Consider the following 6,282-nt stretch of genomic DNA (forward strand, 5'->3'; position numbering starts at 1 on the left):
GTCAAACAGCAACTCCAACACAACTACTTAAAGTTAATTAAAAATATGTTTGGAATCAAACACAAGTCATTTTGGGTACCAGACATAGCTAGAATTATAAGGTTGTTTACAGGGGACAAAGTAAATTATATATCATGCTGTTTGAGTTGAAATTTGTTCTTCAGTCTTCTTAAATCATTTATGAAATTTACATTATTGCCAATTCTAGGTCAATTTCCTTGAGGAACAGATTTAATTCTGCTGTATTTTCATAGGAAATCATAGAGGTGGTTTTTTTTTTTTGCCTCTTGTTGAAGTATATCTGATATTTTAAAGTAGATTTGTCCTAATATAATATTAATTTAATCAATCATTTCATTAGGCCATGTTGGTCAGAATTTTTCCAGTAAATTCTATCCCTTATAATAAATGACAGCATGCTGTGTCCGTCTCCTAATAATATCACAAAATACTTTATAAAATGAACCTAAAAGGAAGAAAGATTTATCTTGGCTTCTGATTTGATACATTCATTTTGCTTCTTATCCTCATTGTTTTGGGTTGTTGATGGCATGGTACCCCATGTCAGGAACATGTGATGGAGTATGTGTATTCATGGAAGCCAGGAAGTAAGAGGAGGAATAGGAGAGGGAGAAGGAGGAAGAGGAGGAGGAGGAGGAGAGGGAGTGGGAGAAGGAAAAGGAGAAGGAGACAGAGAAGAAAAAGAAGGAAGAGAAGGAAAGGACTTAGATCTTAACATCCTCTTTGATCGCAAGTTCTCAGTGACCAAATCTCTACAACTCTGCCCACTTGAAAAGGTTCACCACCTCTTTATGGCAACATCGTGAAAGCTAATTATTAATCCCAATCCTTTATGATTTCAGATTTAACTTCTAGAGTGGTGGGTAGATATTTATGTACAATTGGATAACTTCTGTTCCTACATATTTACTTGAATTAATCACAGGAGCTATTTGGCATGGAGGTGGTTTGGTGATACCATTGCTGGAGAAATTAATGAAATATTTTGATAGCAAATATTTAACAGATAAGGAAGCTTCAAGAGATTTCATTTTGTGACCTTCAAAAATGATTATTTCATCTAACTCATAATGACTTAAATTTTTCATAATTTTATGGCATTTCCATTCAAGATTTTGTCATTTCTAGTGAGGCTCTTTCTTTCTAGTTGAAGGAAAAATAAATATTATCACGAGCATTTATTTCTTAATTATTCTATAGAGATTAGTTATATTATGAATTTCCTACCATTAAAAAATAAGTTATGTTCAAGTCTAGAGAAATAATTGGATAATGATGGAATGTCTTGCTTTAGTTATCTCATATTGATATTGATTCAATTTCAAAAAATTACTGTTGATATAAAGTACATGAAATTCGGTGTTTCTCTGAAATGATTTGGTAATCAAACCTCAGAAATACATTACCAGTAAATAATATGTTTATATATTCAAAAAATGTATAAATCTACACTTTTATGTCAAAAAAAATTTTAGGTTTAAAAGAAGAAAAATCACGTGACCACAGTAGATATTATTTAAAGTTAATGACAATCATTCACATAATACACATGATATAAGCTTGTCCTTCAGTTATTATCTTCTATGAAATAATATCCAAATGATACACTACACTGAGTTAAAGCAAAAGTGGCAATGTGTATTGGGAGATGTAACTACTTCCAGATACCCATGTTGAAATTCTTTTCCCCTGTCTGATGACATTAGAATCACCCTTTCAGAGATGACGCTGAAATAATGATTCTGATAAAAGAAGCCCCATATAACTACTCTGCCATGTGAACGTCCAGCAAATAGATTACAGTGAACCAGAAAATGGGCCCCCATAAGACAAGGAATTGCTTTGAATAACCATTTTTATAACCAATATTCAAGCTTCTAGAGTATGGGTAATATAATACTGATGTTTTGAAAGGATTTACTTTGAAGTATTTTCTTATAACAACCCTACTAATGGTGACAAAAAGCAAAGTATTTTTGATTTAAATTTCACAAATTCTTATAAAAAATTCAGAAGATTTTATTATTTGAATTTTATTCTCCAAACCTCTTGGTTAAAAATATTTTAAAATGGGGATTGAATTGAGGTTCAACTCTCTATTCAACTGTAATAATTAATTTTTGAATATTTTTATTATATTTTAGTAGTTGTGCAAAGGAGTTGCCATCCACTGTAACTGCTCAATGTCACCCCTTTCAACATTCTCATCCACCCCTCCCAATCAACCCCAATCCTTATGAGTCTCAATATTATGTTATGGAATTAATTGACATTTAACAAAGCAGTTTATTTGTACATTGCATCTGGAATTGTATTACCACTTCATCATCTTCACTCCCATTTCAACCTACCCCCTCCTTTGTATATTTCAATTTTGGGAAGTATGCAATAGATTCTTGCCTATATCCTATCATTTTCCCCTTCCATTTCCTACCCTTCTCACATTGCTCCTCACTGTCCTCTCTTGCAGTACACATTACTGGAATTATTTTGTTGGGCTTTTACTTAGACTTTTAAGAGAATTATGCCAATTCACTACCAAAGAAAGCTGGAAGTGGACTCATGGCTCAAGTGATACAATTCTAGCTTACAGCAAAACCCATTGCAACAATGAGATGTGCAAGACGTTATGTCGAAAAACGAACCTTATAACATTGGCTGGGTTAGGGGGAGGGCGTGGTGGGGGTGGGTTGTGTGTGTGGGAGCTGGGAAGGGATGGAAAAGGGAAACAAAGTCAAAGGCAACAATGCTAGATAAGAAATGTACTCATTACCATGCTCATGTAATTGTAAACTCTCTGTATCGTATTTTCACAATTAAAAATAATAATAAAAAGCTCAGGGACAGAACCCAAGCTTTGAGTTCAAGCCTTAGAATAGTGCATATACATACACAAAGAAAGTAAGTCACTCAAGTTCGAAACCTTCCATTCCCTAATCCTAACTCTAATCCTGTTCAGAACCCTAAGAGTAACCTTGGTGATAATAGTAACCCAATGCTAAAATTAATGGTAAATACTCGAGTTCTTATACATCTTAACAGATATTCATTGTCTTTGAAATGATTTGCAGTTTGCTCCAAATCCTACAGATCCTTACTTGGACTCTGAAATATATCTTGTTCCCTATTGTAAATCATTAACCTCAAATCCTCATATCATGAACAATACTGTAATTTCCATTGATATTAACTTTTACTGAACTCCCATATCTCCAAAAAGAAGCTGCAGGTTTACTTAAAATTGACTCTAGTTCCTAACCCTAACAATATATCTCAACCTCACTAGAAACCTAACTCTAAATTTAACACTATTGAACCCTGAATAGGAAACAGGAAATCTCTGTACGTTTTGTTAAATTTCACACATATTTTACTTGAAAGTGTTAGCAGAAAACTCAGTTTTACCTTAAAGCTTATCCTTCTCTAACCCTAAGTCTAATCTGAACAAGAAAAGTAACCCTAACCTTAGAACTAATTAATTGCCTTTGGATTCTAAAAGCCACAAAAACACATTAGTTTTTATTCATCCTTTGATTCAACTCATCTTTCTTAAAATAGTTTGTAGTTTTACTCAACATTTTACCATTTTTCTAACCCGAACCCTAACTGGAACAATCAGGCTAACCCTCACACTAATCATATACTAATCTTAATATTATTAGAAGTTTTCTATTTTACATTCACCCTAATACTAACTCGACTTGTTATTTGAAGATTTACTTCAGTTTGACCCTAAACTTTCCATTTCTCTAATGCTAACACTAAGCCCCGCTGGAACTGAAACCTAACTTTCACCCTAATGATAGTCCAATTCTAATGTTTAAGAAAAATATTTCAATTTAATCATTCCAATGAATACTCCATTTTGCACTCTGGAAATGAGTTTCAGTTTGCCCTATTTTCCACAAATTTTCTGATTCTACTTCTGAAGTTATCTTGTTCTCTAACATTAGTTGTCGTCAAATTCTCTTAACAGGAAAAATATTGTAGTTTCCATTGATCCTACCTTTTCCTGAATCTCTGTTCCCTAAAAGAGTTTCGGACTTACTTATGCTTAGTCCATTACTTAACACTAACTCAATTTACACCTGTCTGGAAAACTCTCAATCTTTATAAGAATGATCACTCTGAAATAAATATAATGATAATACTCTAGCTACTATTCAATCTCACATTTGGCTTCTACTTTTTAGTGAAAACTCAATTTTATACTAAAAACTTTCCTATTCATAACACTAATCATAATCAGGACAAAATACTGATCCTAATCTTAATTCAAATTATATGTCAATACTAATACTAACTTAAGTACACTAGTTTTCACTCATCCTAACTTGATTCAAATAAGCATTCCAAACATAGGTTTCAATTTTTTCCAATATCTTAGTCATTTTCTAATCTTAATCTTAACTGGAACATTGAGAACAACTATAAGGCTAATTGTAAGTAGATTCTAATATTAATAGCACTACTCTAGTTCACATTCATTCTAATTCTTACCAGGCTTATTCTAAAATTTACCTTCAATTTGACCCTCATTTTTTTGTCCTTCACTCTAACCCTATCCATGGCTGGAATCCTAACCATAACCTTGACACTAACGATATCCAATTCTAAAATTTAGGAAAAATGCTCATTTTGTGTCATACTAACTGAAATTCCACTTGTAATTCTTGAAATAAATCGCAAGTTTTCCTAAACCCTACAGATTTTCCCGCTCTTAACTATGAATCTATCTTGTTCCATAACTGGAATAATTATACCCATTGTTCTCAAATCCTGATATTATGAAATACATTGTATTTCCAATATCCCAGCTTTTCTTGAATTCCTAGAACCTAAAATAAGTTCAGCTTTATTTAACATTTAACCCATTTCTTTTTTTTTTCTTTTTGTCGGTCGTGGGTTTTGAATTCTGGGCCTAGGCACAATCCCTGAGCTCTAGGCATGGGCACGACCCTTAAGTTCTTTAGCTCTTGAGTACTTTACCACTTGAGCCACAGCACCACTTTCGGTTTTCTGGTGGTTAACTGGAGATAAAAGTCTCACGCACTTTCTTGCCCAGGCTGGCTTTCAACTGCAATCATCAGAAATCAGCTTCCTGAGTAGCCAGGATAATAGGCATGAACCATCAGTTTAGCCAATTTCTTTACTCTATCCCCAACCCCCTTTAACCCAGAAACCTAAACCTAATCACAATGTGAGTTAACACCAAATGGTTAATGTAAGGAAAATCATCTAGATTCTATTCAATCACACATTTTTTTTTTTGCTTCCACTTCTTAGTGGAAAACCAAATTTTATCCTAAAGCTTATCCTTTCCTAATCCTAATCAGAACAAAAAAGTAACTCACACTCTAAGTCAAATAATATCTGAATGTTTAATGTAGCACAGACACTGGTTATTATTTATTCTAACTTTGATTCCATTCAATATTCTTAAAATATGTTGCAGTATTACAGAATATCTTACATCTTTTTCTCATCCTAGCCCCAGATCTAACTGGATTGCATTTCTTAATCATAAGGCTACTTATAACTGAATCATAATGTTAATATCAAGCCTCTATTTCACATTTATCCTAACTCTTGCTCAGCGTGTAGGTCTAAATTTTACTTGCATTTTGAACCTAAAATTTTTAAGGTGTTTTTCTATTTCTTTTCAGGTTTTATTTTTTATTACTTTTTAAATTTTATTTTATTGTAAAGATGCTTTACAGAGGAATTAGTTACATGTCTAAGGTAATGTGTACATTTCTTTTTGAGCATTGTTATCTCCTTTGTTGCTCTCCCACTATCCCTTCCTTCCCTACCTCCCTTACTCCGCCATCCCCATGGTGTAAAATATATCAATTAAGAGTCCATGACAACTAATATAAAACAGTTATTTAGTAATTGTTTGAGAAAAAGTAATTGTCATGACTTTTAGGAAATTAAGTTTCTATTTTCTTACAAAACAATGATTTAGGTTTACTAATCTAGTATTTGTAGTAAGTTTAGAGAAAATAATTGTCATGAAAAACAGGAAACTGTACATCTTGTTTCTTGAATGAGTGATATTTTCAACATTGTCTTTTATTCAAATGAGTACTTAGATTTACTTTTCAGAATAAATGAAATTTTATCTCCTTTGAACAAGTACTTACCCTGCAATTAAATATATGATTATAGCCAGGCATTTAAAAGTTAAATTTTCTATGATTGATATGTAGCTCTACATGTTCAGAATGACATGATTTTTTGATTCATTAAAGTCTAACC

This window comes from Dipodomys spectabilis, unplaced genomic scaffold (genome assembly GCF_019054845.1).
Source record: "Dipodomys spectabilis isolate Male_0828 unplaced genomic scaffold, ASM1905484v1 ptg000272l, whole genome shotgun sequence".
Lineage (NCBI taxonomy): Eukaryota > Metazoa > Chordata > Mammalia > Rodentia > Heteromyidae > Dipodomys > Dipodomys spectabilis.